Below are 24,064 nucleotides of genomic sequence, written 5' to 3'. Positions count from 1 at the left end.
TCTAGATTTTAAACAATTATTCTGAATACAAATCATGTAAGTTTAACAACTAAAAATTTTATTTGAAAATTTTACAAGTAGACTTACTTAAAAAAAAAGACAATTTTACAAAAATTATTTAATTTAATTATTTTAATGAACTAGGTGTTAATTATTCTGTTTTATATTGACTTAAACTAGACCAGGGTGGACCTTGTGAGCAAGTTCGACTGTTGTTGAGGGCCAAGTCATAGGCTGAAAAATAAAGTTGATAAAGTATTTATGATTTTTATTAGCTCCTGATGAATGGTAAATGGACTGAACTTATATAGCGCTTTTCCAGTCATACAGACCGCTTAAAGCGCTTTACACTAGCGCCACATTCACCCAATCGCACTCACTAACGCTCACACATTCATACACCGATACGCAGATCGGTAGACAACTTGAGGTTAAGTGCCTTGCCCAGGGGCACATCGACATATGGCAGGAGGAATCTGGAGGAAGCTGGAATCGAACCTTGCAACCTTCTGATTGCAAAATGACTACTCTTCCTACTGAGCCACAGTCGCCTCCGATAACAGCAGCCATAATGACAACTGATAGTTTTCCAACTGTAAATACTTTTTTTTTAAAGTGATTAAAAATGCATTTTACTGTATGTTTAGTCTGATTATGTTAATTCAAGGTGTAATCCCTGTTATCCGCACACAGAGCCACTTTACCTTCGAATTCAGTAAACAAATAGTGCTGTGAAAAAGTATTTTCCCTTTTACAGAATTCTTCTGTCCTGGGTTTTTTGTTGCATTTAATTGTTTCAGATCATCAAACATATGTTAATATCAGACAAAGATCAATACAAAAAGCAGTTTGCAGATTATTTATAAAGGGAAAAAGCCCCCCAAATCAACCTGCACCCCCATGTAAAAATGAATTGGCCTCTAAACCTGGTTGCTCCCCTCTTGGTGGCAACAACTACCATTAAGCCTTTGTTCCAACTGATGAATCATTTACCTCACTGTAAAATTTTGGCCCACTATTCTTTGCGGACTGTTTTAAATCCCCCACTTTAGAGGATTTCTGAATATGAACAGCCTGTTTAAAGTCATGCCACAGCATCTCAATCAGATTTAAGCAGGCAGTTTAACTAGGCCCCTCTAGAACATTTCTTTCAGCTATTTGGAGGTTTGACCCATTCCTGGTGAGCTTCAGACCATTGCCCTACTGCTTGACCCAAGTATACTTGAGCTTAAGTTCACAAACTGATGCATGGTTATATCTCTAGGATTTTTGGGTAGAGAGCAGAGCAGAGCCATCAAGGTCCTGCAACGCTAAAGCAGTCCCAAACCATCACACCACCACCATGTTTGACTGTTGGTACAATGTGGTATTGTTAATATTTGTTTTACATCAGATGTAATGGGATGTACACCGTCCAAAAGGTATCACTTTTTTCTCGATAGTCCACAAAATATTTTCCCCAAGTTTTGGAGATCAACAGGATGTTTTTGGAAAATGTGAGACAGACATTTGCGTTCTTTTTGGTCAGCAGTGGTTTTCACCATGGAATTTCCATGAATGCCATTTGTCTTTCCTATTGTTGAACCTTGACCTTAACTGAGGCAATAAGTCCTGCAATGCTTTAGATGTTGTTCTGGGTTCTTTTCTGAAATGGTTTCTCAGTGATGAACTCCTAGATTAATTTTGTTGGGTCGGCGACTCCTGGGAAGGTTCCTCACTATGCACTATGTATGGCTCTCACTGTGGTTCAGTGGAGTCTCAAAGCTTTAAAAATGCCTGTGTAGATGTTAGAATTGAAGATGTCTTTCTCATCTGTCCTTTAGATGAGGGCATGGTGTGTTACATTTTTAGATCTTTTGGCCTACTTCATGTTGTCAGACAAGTTCTTTTTAAGTGATTTTCTGATAATACACATCAGATGGTAATCAGGCAGGGATGCGGCTTGTTAAACTGAATTAAAATCCGACCGTCTTCGCAGCTTTTCTGATCGACGAAACGTATCCATCTCACTGTTGTTACTTTATTGTTAATCAACAGCTACTAGAAAAAAAAAAACTAAATACAAAATGAACCTGGTCTTGGGAGGTTGTTTTTGCACAGCTTCGTGTTGTTTCGCCGAAAGAATCCATGTCTTTTCCAACTTGTGTCGTGTTCACTTTAACCTGACGGACATCAGTCAGCCAGCAAACTGTTTTCCAACACGTCGTGTTTATTTCTGCTTTTTTATTACTGATATAAAACAATGGATGCTCACTCTGTTGGCTTCCTGAATAGATGAGAGTGTAGCTTATTTTCCTGGTAAATCGCGTTCTAATGTAAAATATGACAAAATACTGGATTTATAAAAGATATTTCTACTAGCTAGTTATTGATCATTTTTAATAATGGTAATGTCTGATGTTTTGTTTTAAATAATCAGCTCTAGTATTATTTAAGTACTTTACATATTCCTATATCAAACTCCCTGTCATGTATGAGAACAAATTTCCTCTTTTAAAAAGAGGGAAAAAATGTTTATAGGAACATCAAAGGGGAACACAGTATTTCCAGCCTGACGCTCACACCTCGTAATGTTTTGTTACAGGGATTAACCAATCAACAATATACCTTCAGTATAAACCATTAATAAAATTAGTAAATTACACACTTTATAAAGGGCAAACTGGGAGATTTTAACTGTGTAATAGAGCTGTTGACCAGCAGGTGTCTCCCTATCCTGGCCGCCTCTGGCAGGGATCTTCTGTTGTGTTGGAGTAAACCTCTATCTCCACCTTCTCCACTGACAGGCGGCAACAGTGAACCTCTGCTTCGCCTCTTTCCAGACAATCTGCGCTCAGGAATTAACATCCAAAGCCATAAAGGTGAGTTATATGTCTTTCATTCGTGGCTTCGTCTCTAAAAATCACAGTGCTTGTCATTAATCTAGCAGGAAACGACAGAATTTAAGCGGCGTGTTTCCCCGTGTTACCTGTCCTTTACGCACAGCGGCAGGCAGCGACGTGCTGAATTTTTCCTCCCCTATGAAGCGTCCATTTCAGGTGTGCTTATTGCTTTAATGCTTTGTGAACACATCTGTCGGTTTGGTTCACCTTGTTTATATTTTTGAAGCCGTTTTCCTGTCAACATGCAGCGTCTTCAGTCAGCCCGGTGCGTCAAAGTGGGTTAATGAATGAAGCTCTGGGAGTTTCTCTTGCGTGGTTTGCTTGTTTTTATATTCTTTTGCCTTATTTTCAAATAAACATGGGCGTTTTCCTTATATTCTGACTCCGACTCGGTTTCAATGAGGGGTTCAGTTGAGACACTTCCAACATGTCGGTGAGCTGGATTGATAGATCTGCCATGAGATATTCATCCCCTTTACTGCATGTGTTAGCTGAGGATTTATGCATTTTTTTGCTCATCATGGATGGCTGTCTGACATGTATTAATCCCTTTAGGCAGGCTCTGTAGTAGGGGAGGTCAGAGGTCAGGGGCAGCAACAGATCAGCATCCTTGTTGCACATAGCATGAATAGTGTGCCTTAAGATTCACATTTCTCTTTGCATTATGTATGTGAGTACAATGTTCTGTAGAGTTGTATGTTAGAACAAACAAGCATTAATAGAACTTTCAAATGACACTAAGATCATGTGTGCAGGTTACAAAATAAGACAACTGCAGTGTTTTTAAAGCTAAAAAACTGTGGTAATGGATCACCCTTAGTTTACGTTAAAAACTGTGGAAAGTTGTGATCCAAAATTACAAAAAAAGGTTTCATTGAAATTTCTTTTTTTTTTTTTTTTAGATATTGTGATAAAACCTTGTATGTAAATGGTGCCATAAAATGAAACTTGCCTTGCCTAAAAAAGGATATCCAAACCAGTTGGTCAGACGTCTAAGAAAATAGAAATATGTGCATCTCTAAGCTTCTCATTTATATAGAAATGACAAGACAAAAAAAAAAAAAAAAAAATACATTAACAGAAAACTATTACCTAAAAGAACTCAGTAAAATTAGAGATGCACCAGTCAGGCCAGTACTGATTTTTGTATTTTGATTTCTGTGGTCTGATCTGCAGATCAGGATTTTGACCAATCTTTATTTTCATGCTAAGAATAATAACACATTGAATTTTTCTTTCCTTTTATATATTAACCAAAAGTAAAAAGAAAATCCGATTTTTCCAGAGTGTAAGCTGCTGATAAACAGTCAGAGCTGATCAGTGACCAACTGATCGGTGCATTTCTACTACAGGTGAATGTGTTCATCTGAGAGAAATCTGGTTGTGACAGAATTTATTAATGCCATTAATTTGTAATTATTGATAGTTTTTTTCATTTGCATTTGACCATTTCAAGCTTTTTCATGTGAAGTCTCCCAGTTCATGTATGTAACATCCATTAATTATCTTCCTTTCAGTACATTTATATGCTTTTCCTGTGTCTTGCTTTCGTGTTACTCCATATTTAATTTTTTTGGCAACAATCTCTGTAATAAACCCTTTCCTGCTGTCCTACTTTAAGAATTAAATACCTTGTGAGGGAATGAGCTCTTTATTGTCATACAGAGTTGCTGCTAAATTGCTTTGAATAAATCTGTTAGTCAACCTGACATGGCCAATTACTGCAGATTAAAGCGTGGCTGCCTTCTGAATGAGCAAACAAGAGAAGAATTCATGCTTATAACTGGCTGAGATTAAGTTGCATCGTTTCTGAAAATGAGAAATTATCAATGAGAAACACATTCAGAGGCAGACGGACCTGACTTCTCCTCCTCCGGACTGATATCAAACCTGACTTGTGAGTAGTTGGAATTCTAATTAGTCTTTACCTTCCACTGTGTCTGGATAGTGTGAAAAATGCACATAATAAGCCCAGACTACTCTTCAAGCAGGTTCAAGGTTAATATTTTGTAATCAAATGCCCAGAAGGTTATAGGCCAACAGGGGTTGGTTATAAAATATTATCCCAAACTTTGAACATCTCATAGAGAACTGTTCAATCCGTCATCTGAAGATAGAGTATGCCACAACTACAAACCTAAAGAAACACTGCTGTCCACATTAATTAACAGGTTGAGCAAGGTAAGCATTAACAAGACATCAAGGAGGCCCATGTTAACCCTGGAGGAGCTGCAGAGATCCACGACTCAGGTGGTAAAACTATCAATTGTGAAAATCACAAATCTGGCCTTTATGGGGGAGTGGCGAGATGGTGGCTGATGTTGAAACACATTAAGCCCAATTGCAGTTCACTACAAGTCATGTAGGGGACTTGTGAAATAATTTGCTCTGGCCTAAATGCAAAACGTTGTGTGTGGAAGAAATTTAACAATGCACTTCCCCCCTGACCAGGGAAGGAGTTCCTCGACCATGCAACTACTTGGGTCAACCGGGGCTGACCCAAATACAATACATTGAAGTTTGTAGTTGTAATGTGAGAAAATAGGAAAGGTTAACAAGGTATGAATACCTATGCATGTTTTGTACATCCAATATCTAAATGTGCTGCATTTATTTGAATGTAATTTAGTTGCTTCCCCCTCTGTGTTTCACTGGGTGGGCCAATTTATCAGATATATAAAGGAGTTTAGGTTAAGTTTATTACACCAAATTGTGTTTAATATCTTAATAAAACAGTGCTTCAAGGTAACTTAAGCCTAGATTAAAGTACTATTTAACACTTCCAAGATGTTTTTTTCCAATGTTGTAAACTGTAAAATGGTATATTGGAAAGCCTGTGAAGTGGATCCTGTTTGAGAGTGGGCATGTGCCGACTGATTAAAATCCACAGTGAGCTTTAGGAAGAGCTAGTTGTGTAAACCTGGTGTGTCTAACAACTTGCTGGATATTAAGCTCAAGGTAACAGCCCTGTTGCTTATCCCACATCTTTCCCACTCTGTCCCTGAAATACTTAGATTCTATTCTGAGCTGTCCTGGGGTGACGAATCAAAGCACTTTGCTCTCTCCCAGGCTGCAAATGGATGAATGGACACAGGCAAAGAGAAAATTAATTGGTGTTAATTTTAGGGATGAGCCCAGCCTGAACAAGTGGTTGTCATCTGCCAGTAAAAATGGTATCGGTCAGCATCAAAACAGGCTCGTGAAAATACGACTGGTGTTATTAGTCGGGCTTCCTATGCAGTGGTATGAAATGTGTTGATCCGTCCTTCCATCCGTACATCCATACATCTCTATATTTATCTATCCATCCATCTATGCTTTCATCCTTCTGTTTATCTATTTCTATAGCCATCCATCTATCTGTTCATAATTTTTCTATCTGTCCGTTGGTTATCTGTCCAGGCATCCACCCGTCTCTCTGTTATCTATCATTCATCCAGTTATCCATTCTGTCCATTTATCGATCCACAGTTAAAACAGTTATACTTTTTTTCAGAAATCAATGTCTGAGGGGAAGGAGTGGGTATAGAGGTCTGTCTGTCATCCATCCTTCTGTTTCCTTAGTCTCTATGTTCAGGTTTCATATTTAAAGCCTAACCACAGCAAAAATCGGCAATGAATTACAAGTAATTAAGTAAGTACATCTTTATATGTTTTTTATTGTAAAATTGGCTTAAAATGAACTGGGGTGTCTGGAAATTGAACTCTGGAAAAGTACGGAAGTTTTACATTAAAGCTGTAGGAACCTTGGTTATAGTGAGATTTGAGGCAAATGTCATTTGTGTTTGAGCTTTATTAGCTGAAGCCTGCTAAGGCACATTAAGCTGCAGTGTTTTGCAACCGGAGGCTTGTTTGTGCTTGCGGCTGGTGCTGCAGAAGGCAGCACCAGCCTTTTGGATTTTGGGATCATGTTGAAATAATTTAATGATGATTAAAAAAAAGCTGTTTGTGCCTTACGGAGAATGGAGATAAGGATCCAACCCTCCATTTTTAACTGGAAAGGACAGTCTAGGTTTTTCCAATTTAAGTAACTGGAGGGGGTCATATAAGTTCTCGGCATATTGTCTTGGATGTAATGTTTATTATGTTTACAAAAGGACGAATTGTGAACTTCAATCGTAACGAAACCTTGGAAAGCAGAATCGGGGCACCGCATTGTTGCTTTTACTTCCTGCTTGAAAGAATTTCTGGGGAATCAGAAAGCCCCTGAAGCCACCCACTGAGAGCTCAGTGCCACAGAGAGGCTGTATCTTTAAACATGTAGACAGGGTACAGCTGTGCAAACTGCTAGAGTACCTGCCTGTCTCCCTTCATCCCACACATCCGTCCTAACTGTGATCTGTTCTACTCATGGCAGACCTTCGAGGGAAGTGAGAGACTCAGTTGTTTAAACATCAGCTAACCTCATACAAAGTCCTTTAAATAGAATATCAGCACAGTCTGTCCAATTTGTTGGCTAGCTTTCTGTCACGTTGAAAGCGGGACCCTAGGGTCCCATGCCATGTGTTGCAAAGCCACTTTTTCTTCCTGTAGCTGCTGAGTTTTTTATCTCTCTGGCTGGACATCTGATGATCCTGTAAGATACAAATGCTAATCAAAACACAGTTTAACTTTTTGAACTGAGATTTGAAACTATTTGGATTTGTATACACTTAGCTACATACTACACTCACTCAAATGGGTAGCTGAAAGATGGAGGAGTGAAATCGGGGATGATCATGCAACAACTTGACTTTGTTGGATTCAAAATTATGGCTTCAATAAGAAAAATGGCTGCATGTTGTTTTTCTCTGCTTTTTTAAGTCAGTTTAAAATGGACTTGTTCAATAACTTAACAAGCAGACGAGTCCTCGAAAAAAATTGGAGATCGGTATCAGCTAAAAAAAAATGTATTCCCTGATTTTGTGACAAAATCAGGCAATTTTATTAGCTTTTGCTATTTTTTCAGTTTTCTAGTGTTTGCTTGCCACAGGTTAACATATCAATACAGATAATCAAACAGATCATTAAAAAAATTATTATCCGGTTACATTTGAGTTACCAGGCAGAAGCCAATAAGTTTAAAGGATTTAGTTTCTTTAAAGGCCAGTGAACTAAACTCCTGTCTGAGATGTTTAAAATACCTATTGGCCAGCACCAAAAAGAGAGAGATTCTTTATATGTGTGTAAGCGAGCAAACTCCATTGTCTCAGTAATTTTACAGTAATGTCCCTCAAATTATAACAAACATTATGCTACAGAAGTTCATTTCTGTTATGTTGTTGTCTGGCTCCTTGCCTCAGGATCTACTTAAAATGAAAACCGCTTGCTTAGTCTGCCTGTCATGAGTAAAACATTTGCCCCTGGGTTGTAACATATGATGTCACTTCACAAGATGTAATATGGGTGGACTTTCCTCAGGCAACACTTAGTTTCTCCATTTGATATCTGTCAGTAGTTGCAGGACTGCATTAGAAAATACACCACAAAGCAACTAAAGGACAAGTTTAGGAACATGTTTGATGCAACCGAAACATATAAGGTCAGCAAAGAAAATCAAAGGCTTATCATTATTAATTGTTAACAATAAAGCTCCTTTTGGATAAAAGTGAAACCTGTTCTGGGAAAACAGGGTGTAGTTGAGAAAGGTTTAACTCCTTGTACATTGTGGCTTTATTTCAGTGAAGGGATAGCAAACATGCAGCTCTGGTGTAATTAGGATGAATGAGGAAAAACAAACACTGGTTTTTGTGGAAGGCAAAAGAATAAACAGAGGCTGAGTAGTTTAATATATCCTTGGCAGTTGACAAGTAAAAGATTCAATCACTGGATTTGCTTGAATGCTGCTTGTTTGAGCTTGTTATAGGAAATAGGAAAGCACTGAGCTGGTTTTTCTTGGCCAATACCAATTTAAGGATTTGTTTGAGGTCTGATCTATTGATGCATTCATTAATTGAAACAGGTGTTTTTTTTTTTTTTTAGTTTTGATACAAAAAATGTCTTTGTTTGACCTGCTCATCATTGACCAGAGCAGTTAAAGGGGTAAATTCTGATCCCATGCTGAATGATTGGTGCATCTCTAATCTTATGCAGGACTGTAAAAAAGTATTTGCCCCCCTACAGATCAAACACATTATAATACTGGACAAAAATAACCCGAGTAGATAAAAAAAAAGCAGTTTTTATATGATTTCATTGATCAGGAGAGAAACAAAATCTCTCTAAATCAATCTGACCTCATGTAAAACAGAAATTGCCCCCTAAACCAAATGATTTGTTGTGCTACTCTTAGTGGCTAACGCTGTCATAAAACTTTTGTCATAACTGAGTCTTTTACGTCACTGTGGAGGAATAAGGTCAAGCCACAGCAGCTCCGTCAGTGGCCAGACATTTTTCTCTAGGAATAGGGTAGAGGCTAGAATTCATATTTCTACCTATTACCGCCAGTAATCCAGGTCACTGGATTAGAGGGCGAGTGATGGCCAAGTGGTTAGAAAGCAGGGCATTTGCGTACCGGAGAGGCCACGAGTACCCTGGTTTGAATCCCACAGCCTGCCACTCTGGGTCCTTGAGCAAGACCATTAGCCTCTGAATGCTCCCCGGGTACTGCACATTGGCAGCCCACTGCTTCCTAAGGAATGGGTTAAATGCAGAGCATACTTTCTTCATTGTGAGATCAGTAAAGCCTAAATTATTATTATTATTATTATTATCATAATTATTAGGTCCCGAGGCAGCAGAGCAGTGGAAGACCATCACACTACCGCTGCCATGTATGACTCTTGGTATGATCTTTTTTTGAAATCCTGTTTTACATCTAAAAGTCTGAAGGACCATCAAGATGTTTTTTTGGCAATTGTGAGATATGTCTTTGTGTTTTGCAGTAAAGCCTTTAGTGCTTAAGATGTTGTTCTGGGTTCTTTCATGACCTCCTGGATTAGTAGTTGATATGCTCTTGCAGTAACTTTTATAGGCTGACCTCTTCTAGGAAGCTTCACCAGTTTCCCTTTTTTTTTTTCAATTTTTGTATAATTAAAATTTTTATTTTAATTTTAAAATTAAATTTAGTGTTTGCTCTGGTTATGATTGTCTGCTATTAAAGCTGCAGTTGGTAACATGCCTTTTTTGTTAAAGGTATCAGTATGCCCTGACAGTATAATATGATACAGATTATCTGTGAAAAAACAAGCTCCTGTGGCTCCTGCCAGTAGTCCTACTGCCATTTGCAGAAATACACTGCTCCTGGTCAGAAACAACCAATCAGAGCCAGGAGGAATGTCTTAGCAGTGTCAGTCATGCTCATGTAGGCGCTGCTTAAACCCCTCCCCCGCACGCTCAAGACTGCCGGTGTCCTGCAGCAGTGCTAATGATATGAGGATCAGGTTTATAGTCCACGTATGGGCATGCTATAGTCAATGTAAAGCATATCCTTGATGTTTCGTCCCTACCAGTAAATGAGCCATAGCTGTTTATCCACCATCATCGGTGGCCCTGCATACTAGCCTGCGCGTTTATGGCAGGCTACGTTGTGGGGAAGAAGCTTTGGAGGGAGGGCTGTGGCACAGCAGAGAGCAAAAGGGAGGGACCTGTAAGGTGTCCTTGTTCAAACTTTCAGGCTTAGTGCACAGTTTTCTCAGAACTCCCTACTGCAGTTTTAAAATAAGTGTAATAAAAAGCGAAAAAAGAAAAAATCTGTAAGGGGGAGAAAAACAGTGCTGTTTCACATCTCGGGTCTTAAAAAATGATGCAAATGATGTGAAACTCAACCTTACTTGTCGCTTTCGTTCAGGTAAAAGGCTTGGAAATATGTTGCAAAGGTTGCGTGCAGTCCTGAAACAGGATTATTCCCATCATTTTCTTTCAGCATTATAAACTCTGACACCAGGTGGGACATGCATCAAAGTCTCACCTTCCTAGTAAATCAGCTGCAGGTAGTTTTAATCCATGAGCTATGTCACCAAGTGTAATAACTTCTCTGCTGTGTCTCATGAAATCCTTTGCTGGTGAGGCAGTAACGTGGGGTTGTATTCTTTTAGGGCCCTGACATCAAATCTGTTTAATAGTTTACTCACTTCTTGTTGTGTTGAGATAACGTAAACAGTGCAACAAAATTGTGAAATTAACTGCGAAGAAAAGAATGAGAAGGGTTGTTGATGTGGAGGAGGAGTGCTGTGCTTAATGAATAATGGATGCCTGCTAAAGCAGCCCTTTTACTATTTGTTCTTTTAATGCTGATGCGAAGGGAGTTGTGTGTGATCTTTATGTCAGTCTTCCAATATTTCCATTGTGCTTTCAGTGTTGTGATGCAGTTTCAAGGCAGAGGGAATGCACCAGCAAACATTTTTACTCAAGAAAACGCAGTAATTTATAGATTAACGGTGTGCAGAAAGCACAAAGGTAAGATTAATGTTCTTATTAAAAATGTAGTTGCATGACAGAGGTGGGTTTCCGGCTTGTTCATTTTGAGCTTTAGAGATTGTGGTTTGTGGGCTGCGGTCAGATCTCTTTCATTAAAGGCACCTTTTAACTTCTGACTTCTTTTTGAAGCGTTTTAGCACCGAGGCTTGGATGAGAATCGTGAACGTGTGTAAATGAGTGCAGTGGGATGCGGCAGTGAGTGAGTCCACCCACAGTCAGGGGTTAGCTGACATGCTCTGCATGCTGATGGAAGAGCTGCAGGCATGTAGCGTAAAGGACTAACGTAAAGGTGTGTCAGGTACAGATGAGCAAAATGAAAGGCAGTCTGAGGTGTATACTCTGTTGGAAAAAAGTGAGGGCACAAGGTGGAGCAGAGTCCTTGCTAAACCTACACCACTGTTTAGGAGTGTGAGTTTACCTTCTCAACTATGTTTGTAAAATGCAGAGTGAGAGAGAGTTTCTTTTTTTATTATAGCTGGAACTATAGAAATAACGAGGTAAATTTCAGGTGTTAAAATCTGTATCATGATTACTGTGTGCCAATTTATTACAAGTTTCAGTGTTACTGTGGTTTTGTTAAAATGTGTTATAAATATATGTTTTATAATATTCACAACTGCATTTACTTCAAAAAATTCAGACTAATTTGGTTGCAGTGCAAACACACTATGCTGCCAGCATTCACAGACTACTGTGTTTTACAAGCAAAGAGGATACCTTCAGAGTAGAGTTGGGCATCGAGTCTCGAGCATCGGTTGGAACCAGGACTTATGTTCTGATTCTCCAGGAATCGTTCAAATTTTAAAATTTCGTGTCCTCGTATCAATATCCAGTGCACCACTGCAAGAAGAAGCCCCCGAACAATAAAAAAGAACAATCCACAAGATTGCTACTCTGTTCATCATAGCGTTTAAGGGAAAGAAGGTTTGGAAGAAGGTCTGTCTTACTTCACAAATTACACGCTCTGATGTTAAAAGGCAGTTTAAAATGTCGGCTCCCTATTTCATTTTGCCTTATTTTGTAAATGATTGTAAAATCCAATTTTACACCATCTGATCTCTCGCACATGAAAAGCGACATCGCTTCTACTCCTGATGTCTCTAAATTAATGTCTGCTCATGGCAGGAAGGCTATAAAAATATTTTGAATGTTGTTTTTATATCTTCGTATGCTATTGTTCTCACAGCAATGAGAATCATCCAAAACATGTGACATGTTGGCTAAACCAGTTTCAATTTGCAATAACTGTTTCCATCTATCCTCATGTTCATCAAGTTTTTGAATATAAGACAAAGCCAACATCAAATGAGCATAAAACCATGTTGAGAACCTTGGGTAATTTTAGCTATTTGTTATTAGCAACAAAAATGTCACAGATTTGTGTTCTACAGATTGTCCCTCGCAGATGACTTGTTGGTGTTTTAAGTCTCGTAATCTGTTCTCAGGACTCATTTGGTGGCGTGCAAACAATGCAATGTTAACACAGCTCAGTTTACAAAGCAATTTATTATAGAAACATTGATCCAGATGTCACTGTCACTGATATCCTCTTATCTCATAACAAACTTGTCCATTGCATGTGATTAACAATATTATGCTCATCAGTCAAGTTGCCAGTCTTGTTTTTGTATGCCTGCAGTTTATAGCACCATCACATTAATTTTCCCTCTGAAAATAATTTACTGTAAAAAGTGATCGATAATACACTTGAGATGAAAGAAGCTCTTGGAAGATTGCATTGATTTAGGTATGTTAGAAAATACTCGATGCTCTGTGACTGTGTCAAGCAGACCTTCACTGGCGAGGATCTAATCTAAATGTGTTGCGAACATCTTGACTTTGCACCAAGGTGTTATGACTCAAAACAGCTCCATGTTCATGATCTCTTTGTGCAACCTCATGCTCATGAACAAAGCTACACTGTACTGTATTCCTGCTTAACATCCCAGCATTTGGTTATACAATATGTTTCCCCACTGGGAAAACACACTGTTGACAATAACAGTCCTCGAAACGCTGCCAAAGCCTTTTTGTGCTCAGCCAGAAAAGCTGCCAGAGCCGCACCATTTGCTCACACTGACCGGGTATTTGCTTATTATCTGCTACTCTGACACCAGCAGAGATGCAAAGAGTGAAAACAAGTTACAGAAAACAAAATAGTACGGTATTTTCAGCTTTGTTTTTAAGACACAGTTACTAATTACTAATGAAAATTTGCCACAATACATTTAAAGATCCATTCCAGTCATACAAACGTTTTTTCCAAATAAGTGCAAAATTGAAAAACGTTTTGAAAATAAAACCATTTGTCAGATTTATTTTTGGGATGTTTTGTAATATTTAATGGGTCATAATTAGAAATGGACCAGTCAATCGTTTAGAGATTGGAATAAGTCAGTTTTCCCCTAATTGGCTCTGATCAGTGGTCAAATACAAAAATAATCTGCCTTTTTTCTTCTATTAATTAAATGCATCAAAACGTAAAAACTGTAATCACATTAACAACTGGGATGTAGTTTATGTTCTTTTTTAAGAAATCAACTGAAGGTAAGTGACATGATTTAATGGGCAAATTGGGCTAATCTTATAATCTCTTGAATTAATGTATAGATTCAAAACTATGACCTCTATCTAAGAACCTGAATTAACTATTTTATTTTTATGTATGGAAAATAAATCATTTTCACTAGGTAAGACTTCAAACGAAAATGGAAAGGGTATCAGCCAGAAAAGGCTCATTGGTGCATCATAAGCTCAAACAATTTACATATCCACAGCAACCTAATCATAACTGGTGCTCGCTAAAAAAAAGCATCTCATTTTTCTGTTTAGTGTTTTATAGTTCTTAGAAGAAAAGATCTGGTAACAAATGAATTAGCAGGCTAGACTTGGAAATCCGTATAGGCCTGAAGGAGCCTGATCAATGCGTCTCTCATCATAGAAGATATATTTTTTTAATCTAAGGTAGGTTCTGTTTATTGACTTTAAGTTCTAGTGTATTATTTTTTAATCTACCTTAAGAGAAAATAAAACCATAATTTCTCATAAAAATGTACATCCAGCTGTTTAAAAAATCACATCTGAATGCAAAGCCTCTGACTTGGATGTGTAGAAAGTAGTCCTGCTTTTCTCAGAAACACATTCACAGGTCCCAGAGATGCAGTGTGAGCAACATATGGTGGTGATAATTGTGCAAGCGCTAACAGCCCAGTTTCTCCTGCACACACCCACTTACTGTTTCTACTTCAAAGTTGCATGGCACCTCATAGTGTGGCATGTATGTGTTGGATGATGGAGAGCAGGTCACAGACATTTGTTAAAGATGCCAAGTGTTTTAGGCTAAGAGGGGGTAAAATGGTGGTTAAAGCCCAAGGTAATAATGATATTAATGTGTCTCTAGGCTGAACATTTGCAGTTGTCATTAATAAAGAAGAAAATACTCCGACTCTCAATCCTTGTATTATATGTATTAGGAATAAATGAATCCAGTCATCACTAGAATTTAAAATTATAAAAAATGTGTTTCAAATGTACAAAAATTCTTAAATTCCACACTTTTCTCCAAAACAAAAAAAAAAAGCTGTGTAGAAAACTAAGAACACTCTTGCTGCTCTCATATGATTTAAAAAGAAAAGTAGCAACCCAGTTCTGCTAATCAAATTTGCTTAAGATATGATCAGGCAGGTTTCTAGTCAGAGACAGATGTGTGTTAACACAGTGCCAAGGTGGAAAGAGAAAGACTTTGATCAAATTAAAAAATGGCAGCAAGACTCTGTTTCATCTGAATGAACCACACGGCTTCTAGAACGATGTTCTTTGGACTGACAAGTGTGAAATTCAGAGGATTGGCCATAATGCACAGCTCCATGTTTGTAGAAAACCAAATACAAAAGTTCAGCACAAACAACTTATACAAACTGTCAAGCAAGGTGGGGTCATTATTAGGACTTTTGCAGCCACATGACCTGGGCCTGTTATAGGCACAGAGTCGATCACAAATTCTTCCATATACTTAAAGCTGGTGTCACACTGTTTCATGTCTTGCCATGTATGGTGACATAATTTAAAACATGTTTTAGGAGAGTCCAAACCTGTGGAAATTAAAGGGATATAGTTAAACAATCAGTCTTTTGACATTTTGGAGAAGTATGTCTTACTTTTGATGTCCCCCAGTTCTAAATGGTGCATGTACATGGGTTGGACAATGAAACTGAAACACCTGGTTTTAGACCGCAATAATTTATTAGTATGGTGTAGGGCCTCCTTTTGCGGCCAATACAGCGTCAATTCGTCTTGGGAATAACATATACAAGTCCTGCACAGTGGTCAGAGGGATTTAAGCCATTCTTCTTGCAGGATAGTGGCCAGGTCACTACGTGATACTGGTGGATGAAAACGTTTCCGGACTCGCTCCTCCAAAACACCCCAAAGTGGCTCAATAATATTTAGATCTGGTGACTGTGCAGGCCATGGGAGATGTTCAACTTCACTTTCATGTTCATCAAACCAATCTTTCACCAGTCTTGCTGTGTGTATTGGTGCATTGTCATCCTGATACAAGGCACCGCCTTCAGGATACAATGTTTGAACCATTGGATGCACATGGTCCTCAAGAATGGTTCGGTAGTCCTTGGCAGTGACGCGCCCATCTAGCACAAGTATTGGGCCAAGGGAATGCCATGATATGGCAGCCCAAACCATCACTGATCCACCCCCATGCTTCACTCTGGGCATGCAACAGTCTGGGTGGTACGCTTCTTTGGGACTTCTCCACACCGTAACTCTCCCGGATGTGGGGAAAAGGGTAAAGGTGGACTCATCAGAGAACAATACATGTTTCACATTGTCCACAGCCCAAGATTTGCGCTCCTTGCACCATTGAAACCGACATTTGGCATTGGCATGAGTGACCAAAGATTTGGCTATAGCAGCCTGGCCAACAATTTGTCCTCTTTTGAACTCTGGTATGTCACCCATAATGTTGTGTGCATTTCAATATTTTGAGCAAAACTGTGCTCTTACCCTGCTAATTGAACCTTCACACTCTGCTCTTACTGGTGCAATGTGCAATCAATGAAGACTGGCTACCAGGCTGGTCCAATTTAGCCATGAAACCTCCCACACTAAAATGACAGGTGTTTCAGTTTCATTGTCCAACCTCTGTATATTTGAATCGAGGGTGTGGAATTTAGTGTTCTGCTACGTCGGCATGGGGTACTTTACTTTACTGTGACATTACAATATTTTTTCCCTGTTTTAGGATCCTCCAAATGTCTAGGAAATATATGCTAACAGAGTGTCCCGAGTAGTGATAGCTGAATTGGTCTGAAGGAGAGGAAGGTTTCACTTTTAAGCATCTAAGATGCAGAGGTGATTGACTCTTCTTCAGTGTAGACAGCATAGCCTAGTCTAGAGAGAGATTAATGTTCCTATGGGATAATTGCTGTGATATTTCAGTCGCAGTTTAGTCAATTTTGTTGCAGTGCACATAATGCACCAGCTCTACCACTAAGCCATGGGGTGCCCCAAGTCTTGTGAATGTTTGGCGACCTGGTTATGTGCCTATGAAATTGTGCGTGCTGCAGTGATAAATGCATTGTAAGGCATATTTGTCTATGGCTTAATGTCTTCCTACACCATTGAAAGGAAGGCAGATAAGATGTGGCGGGACATGGGTATTAATATTTTAGAGTCAAAAATGAAGCCTTCTTTCCAATAGATAAAAAATACTAGCCAAAACTGGGTCAGGACAACAACCACAAACAGAGCAGCAGATCTAAACCATAATGGCTGCAAAATAAAAGAATGATGGTGTTGCAAGGACTTGATCAAAGATCAGACGTCTACCTGATCGTGTTTAGACCTCAGTAGTGCTACATTGAAACAATTAGACACACATCAAAGAAAAGTAAAGTTATTGCTGCTGAAAGTGGTTCTACCTTTCATTCTTCTCACGAGCAACCTCAAATTGTTCTAAACTTTCTCCTGCTTACTCCACCAAATTAAATATGCATACACAGATGTGTATTTTAATTATGTGTACTTTTAAACAATACATGTGTTATTCAGCCTCAATGCTCTGCTACTGCTATTTATATTCACATCACTTCCTGCTTCTCTAGCTGCACATCTTTGTAACAATACAATGAAACTGCATGTTGTGCTCTAACTGTTGCAGATTGAGTCTTTGTAAAAGCAGATCGGGGTATTAAATGCAGACTAAATCGTTGTTCAGTTTTTACATACAGACCCTTGGTTATGTGCCACTCAACACTCTCAGGCAGTAGAGAGTGACACATGGCTGCTGTTATATAAAATATAATTTGTTTGCTGCAGAGAGGGGAGATCAACAAAGAGACAGGAAAGGATTCAATCATCAGATCTGTTGTCTCTCTCGAGAGAAAACGCCTTCCCTTCTCAATGAGCTCTGACACTCCCTCTGTTGTTGCCTGGGATAAACCAGAGGAAGATGAATATCACAGCTATGTGAAGATGTCTGGCTTTGTTTGACTTTACCTCAAAACACAGATCTGTTTTTTATGGTTTTTATTTAATTAGGGCAGATGTTCAGTTTGTAAGGCAGCAGCATTTTGAAGCAAATCTGACTCTTGGACGCAGCGCTTTGAGCCGTCAGCGATGCCCGTCCAACTTGGCTGATCTTCAACAGGAAATAAAAGGCTTTGTGCTGCTTCCAGGGCATTACTGTAGTATCGCATCCAGCAGCTGGGCCTCAGCAGGGGGACTAGTTAGCTGCTTAGTTAGCCACAGAGATGCCTTTAAAGTCATTACTGCAGAATAGTTGGATTTCACTCGTTTTCTTCGCAAGCAGCTCTTGATTTTGTGGCTGCACAGAAACTATTGAGGGCCTAAGTTGCCACAATGCAACAAATAAATACTTTATTTATATTTGATCATTTAAATAAAATAAAAAGGTATATATATAAATTTTTAATCTGGCAATAATTTATTAAATACACACATAATTAAATGTCGACATCGTTAATAAAAATGTGATTTCATTACATGCTAAAATCTTTCACAGCAGAGCCTCTAAATATTTACACAGAGGAATCTACATTTTCCTGATCTGAACATCACGTTAATGTCCCAGACACCAGTTAGTTAGATGCAAAACTAACTGGTGTCCCAGACACCAGTTAGTTTTGCATCTATCCATCCTTTGTTTATACCTGCTTACCCTACCTCAAGCAGCCAATGCACACACACACACTCTGCATGGGAGCGGCTGTGGCTCAGTGGGAAGAACAGTCGTCTTGTAATCTAAAAGTTGTGGGTTAGATTCCAGCTTCCTCCCACCATATGTTAATGTGCCCCTGTGCAAGGCACTTCACCAAAGGTTGCCTACTGATCTGCATATTGTATTCATGTGAATGCAACTGGGTGAATGTGACTCTAGTCGTGCTTTGATTGGTTGGTATGACTAGAAAAGCATATAATTCAATCCATAAGTGCAATTTAGAGAGACTATTTAGTCATATTTTTGGACTGTGGGAGGGAGCCAGAGTACCCAAAGACAAACCCTTGCATTACTGGATACGATGCTTCTAGCAATGTGATTCAGTAGGGTTAATTACTGTATTACATGGGTGGGTGGGCTGGGTTGAATTAATTTTGTTTATATTTAATGGTGAATTAAAATTTGTAACATCCCTACATACAAATGTTCTGTTTGAAATAATTACATTTGTTATCAGAGGTTCTAGTGCTCAATTGTTTCATTATGTACTTAATTAATTTTAATGAGGTGTATGTAACATATCAACAAAGAAATCCTTAAAATATTCTTTTATAGATGTATTTAATAAAACATTATGGGAAATTCAATACATTTTATGGATGTATCCCTAATTATTTAGGTGGTAATTAATATAAATAATACATGTGAAAGTCAAAAAACTAAAATTTCAAGTCATATGCTAAAATTATTTATAGTTAATTCACAGTTTATTATATTGTGATTTTTGTGCTGCATTGCCCTATCAAATAATTTAAGCAGTGACTGTGACTCCTCATACATACCCTTAGCATCTGATTGGTTAACCTGCACAGCAGGTCCACTTCAGTCAAATCGAGGAGAACATTGTTAGCTCCGCCCACTGACTTTAAAGGAAAAGAAAATCTGTGAATAGATTTATTTTTTATGAATAAATAAAATATTATTCATCAATAAAATGTACTTACTTTAATATGAATTTGTTATTCATTTTAAAACACATTTAAGGAATTATGTTGTGACTGAACACACTTGGTCCTTCTGTTCCTGAAAAACAGCTAGAGCTCCCACGTCTCTGCTTGATTGTTTTCATTACGTCCCAGCAGGCGTTTGATCATACAAGCTGCCATCATGGCTGTCATCGATGTGCTCCAAAAATCCAGAAAAAGGTGCTGCAAAGGGCTGATTTTAGAGCTTTGCCACCCACGTTTGGTGCCATCATATCAGGGTGGAGTCAGATATCAAATCCTACATGCTTCAGGCCATGCATTTCTAACTGCATTCCTCTGCCTGTAATTGTTTATTGTCAACATATCTAAAAGAGGGGGTTGGGTGGAAGCTTTGAGTGAGAAATAAAAGGAAGAGGGGGAAGAGGGAGTAAAAATAGGGTGTGGATTTGAATTATTTTCTTTAAACTACAACCACAAGCATAACTGGCAAGATGAAAAACACAGAGCTGCAGTTGCTGGTGTCAAAACAGGTCCCTCCACCTCATGAAGAGGAATTTTTAACACATCTTTCATTTGCATGTGTCCAATTAGGTTTCCTTGAAGTCTTGGTGAGCTACTGGTGGCAGGGGGCTTTCTGCTTCTTGGATCTCATCTCTTAAAGCTTGCAGTTTGCCAGAAACTGCAGCATTGTACCAGCCAGGTTGCATTTTTTTACTCAATTAATTTGGGTTTATTTTTTGTCGATAGTAAAATATAGAGTGAGATAAATAACCTACTTAGTCCTCTGATGTTAAAACAAAACGAGAGATGGACTAATATATTGCCTATACCGATTTCCAGATTTCTCTCAAATTTGACCTGTCGATTATGACTTCACCCATACCAATACCAATTTTTTGTTTAATATTTGGAAATGGAAGATGTAAAGAAAAATATGTTACAGGTTCTTCGATAGAGGTAGTTTTGAATGCTGCAGAAAGTAAGGGAATTACAAGATTTATGCATTAAAGTGCATGTCCCTGACCTTTATCTGATTTTCTTTTTTTAATGCAAAAAGTGCACCAAAGTACATGTTATTGGATGATGCATTTTTGGACTGAAAATGGTGGGATTTCTTAGTTTTGATGCATGTAATGCATTAGGATTTAAAATGCAACTCGTCGAGCATAGCAGATTAAGGAAAAATTGGTCCATTAAGATCATTGGTCGATTGATTGGTGCACCTCTACTAAGCGCATCTACCAACAACATATGATTTCATTCACTTTTTTTAGCTCAAAAAAATCTAATTTGAAGCAGTAGTTAGGATAAATTCATAATTAATTTTCTTGGAATCGGTAGGTCAGATCTCAATCAGCCAGGAAAAGCCTCATTAGTGCATCTTTAAACAATATTAGTTGGTTGTTCAAATACAATTTTGAACTCAAACAAGCTTAAAATCCAGCCCTTTTGTTTGTGTTGGTTATTAAAGAAATAATTGTCTTCATGCAGTTCAGTGTTGCTGTTTTACCTTTGTAGAACCCAGGATATGCTCCTCTTCAACATTTGTCAGTCTTATCATATACTAATGGTTTATAACGGTAATGTAATGTTCAACTTTCCTGTATCATGTGTGTGTGTGTGTGTGTATATATGTGTGTGTGTGTGTGCATATGTATATATATATGTGTGTGTGTGTTTGTGTATTCTTTTTTTCTCTTCTTTTGGGTAAATTTAAGAAAAAGTTATGTCAAATGCGGTGTAGCGGAGGACCCCAGAATGCAGACGAGCAGGAGGCATCATAATTTAATAGAAAAAGAATATTTAATGAATAAAACTCACTTCAGCAGGTGGTGACAAAAACAGGCATGGACAGGCATGGCATGAACAATATGAAGAGAAATGTTTCTGTGAGAAATGAACAGAATAATAGTGTATATGGTGTGCAGTACATGTGAAACGAGAAGACTGATTACATGATGCAGGTAGACCGAATTAAGCTGATTGCAGGTTGACAAATGCAGGGAGAAAAAAACGTGACTAGGGCAAACAGAAATCCAACAATACAAACCAATCGGGAAAACATAAAGTACAGAACATGAACAATACTAAGAAACTAAAGCACAGCCAGGAAAACACAAGATCCAAAAACGTAAACTGGAAATAAGAATAACTAAAAGCCAAACAAAAACCAAAACACCCTTAAATCATGACTAGTTAACCTATATTTTACCTCTAGTGCTTGCCATTTGACAGTTATTTTCCCATATTTAGACATGCAGCTCATTTGATACTTGTTAAATGATTTATCTCCTTGTTTGACTTCATCTGCCATGAGATTTGGCGATGGAACTTTGATAGCTTTTCATGGTTTTACAGTATGTAAAATACTAACATTAAAAACAGTAATCTTAACAAGTATAACATGACTTAACTGGCTATTTAAAGAAACCGACATCTGCTTCTGTGATGTATATTCATATCGTATTGATTATTTTTGTAGCTGTAAGATACATGTCTGTTATTACAGACTGGTCATGTCAGGATTTATTGGCTTTGAGATTCCTAAAACTATTAAAAGCTATCAAATTATTTTGAAGCAATAACTGAACTTCATGAGAATGTGCTTCGCCACTCCAACATGTATCAGTAAGAAGATGTAGTTTCTTCCTCTTATCCCATGGGAAAAAAAACAAAAACATTTTAGCTCAGGACTTGTGCAAAGAAACTGCCAGTTTCTGACATTAAATTAAAACAAACTCACTCAGTAGATTCATACTGTTTGTTGCTGCAACGGCAAACTGTGTTCCAGTCAATATGATGGATGTTTGCTTAGAAGTGTCATTCTTCGAGTGTGTTTTTACCGAAGACAGCCGTAAAAACACCCCTGATTCCTTTAGCATGTCAGCAGCTGAGGTGCCTTGCAGAATCGCTGTACTTGGGCAATATTTTTGAATGAATTCTTGCAAGCTGCACTTGTTTATTGACTTAGTATTCTTTGTAATTTTTTAATCTAAGTGTGTAACAAAACTGTATGCAGGGCATGTTGACTTTCACTGATCTGTGTTCTTACTAGAGCTCACAGTGAAAGTGTTGCTGAAAGAAAAGCCGGGGTGAGTTCTGACAGTCGTTGTCTGTGTCACATCAGCTGATTGGCAGCTACTCTGATGTCATTTGTTTTTTGTAAGGCAAGGACAGGTCACACCAAGTGATTTTTAGTCTGCTATTTTTTTTCTTGCAGTCTGTTTCCATCTGTCGCTCTCAACCTCCTGGAGCAGCAGATTTCCTTTAATCTGTTTCTTTGCTTTGATTTTTAACCCTTGAAGTCATATTTTTCATATTTATACTCGTCTGTCTCTCTTATGTGAAGTTTTTGTAAAGTGATATGCATATATTAGAAAACAATAATTTTGCATTGCTTTTAAACCAGACCATCATGCCATTGAGCCTTTTTCTGAGCCTTGGCCTGAAGTTTTGATGAAATAAACAGCACTGCTGCCAATACAACACAGTCATCTGCTTCAGTGCTTATATTTCAGCTCAGTTTTGGATGTGTCTGTGTAAAATCTGCAAACATTTCTGTGGGAGGCTAATAAATAATGCATCAAAAGAGTGACGGTGTTTGGAGCAGCCAAGATGGTTAGGGTGTCATCACAAGCTATGCGAGGATGTCTAGACAGTTGGGTGCCATTTTTAACACAGATACATGTTTCTGGGAGACTCTGCATACATTAAAGCTGTTTTAACTCAAGCCAAATTGTATAATGAATTATCTCCAAACTGTAACATCATTTATTGCCAGCTAAAGCTGTTAAGTCGAATAGGACTTGGTTCAGTCACAATCAACTAAATTCTGTTTGTTTCTGGGAGATCTAAAGTCTCTCTGTGCCGCTTGCCTAATCACTCCTGACCCGGTTAGAAATGAGTCTGTCTTTTGTTACTATGCGGTACTGTTGGTTCTACAGGAACAGAAAGTTCCATTGTCTTTGATTGCGGTGGCTGGGATACAAGTAATCTGTAGGCGTTGAGCTGCTGCAGGATCGCAGTAATCCAGATTCAGTGTTACTGAGAATTTGAGCCGTAGGCTTTTGACCCCTTGCAGAAGCTTATGTCGTATCTCTTATTTGCTTGTGTAATGATGCTTGTTAGAAATGAAGTTCTGAAGTTGTGTACTGTGTAGTGTAGCGTGAACCAGCCCTCTGCTGACTTTACCTGATCAGCTAAATTTTATTATTTAGATAAAGTGAACCCTTACTTAGGCCAAAATATGGCATATTTCCCAAAACCTTAAGCTAGTAGATTTTTTGCAGTCTGGCAGCATCTAGAAAAGAATGGAATTTGATTGAACTCTCTTTCAAGGTCTGAATAAGTATGGAAAAGATTTGTAGTTCCTATCCCTTCCTATTCACGTCATCTGTTCTTTTAGTCATCACTTTAACTATCATCCATCCATCCATCCATCCATCCATCCATCTCCATTTGTTCATTGGTTCATTTGTTTATCTGGCGGTCCATCCATTTGTGTACTTGTCCACCCATTTGACCGTCCGCCCTTCCTTTTATTCATCGGTTGGTCCATACATGGGGGGCCATTTATCTGGCATTACAAGCTGCTTTTGTAT

General features: G+C 38.3%; 1 protein-coding gene across 4 annotated transcripts in view; it reads left to right on the top strand.

The window, feature by feature from the left end:
- The first annotated feature begins 2,704 nt into the window (after positions 1-2,704).
- The window catches only part of ptprea (protein tyrosine phosphatase receptor type Ea), an 86,435-nt gene continuing 65,075 nt past the window's right edge, over positions 2,705-24,064 (top strand). For 2 of the 4 annotated variants that reach the window (XM_047377168.1, XM_047377166.1), the window contains exon 1: positions 2,710-2,861. The gene's annotated coding sequence lies outside the window, so the exon portion shown is untranslated. Of the gene's footprint in view, positions 2,862-11,237; positions 11,259-24,064 lie in introns of those variants that run through there. The other 2 variants (XM_047377171.1, XM_047377167.1) reach the window with 2 other exon arrangements.

This window comes from Girardinichthys multiradiatus, chromosome 10 (genome assembly GCF_021462225.1).
Source record: "Girardinichthys multiradiatus isolate DD_20200921_A chromosome 10, DD_fGirMul_XY1, whole genome shotgun sequence".
Classification (NCBI taxonomy): Eukaryota; Metazoa; Chordata; class Actinopteri; order Cyprinodontiformes; family Goodeidae; genus Girardinichthys; species Girardinichthys multiradiatus.
Note: the sequence above shows the minus strand (reverse complement) of the source record. Positions and strands in the feature narration are given on the sequence as shown.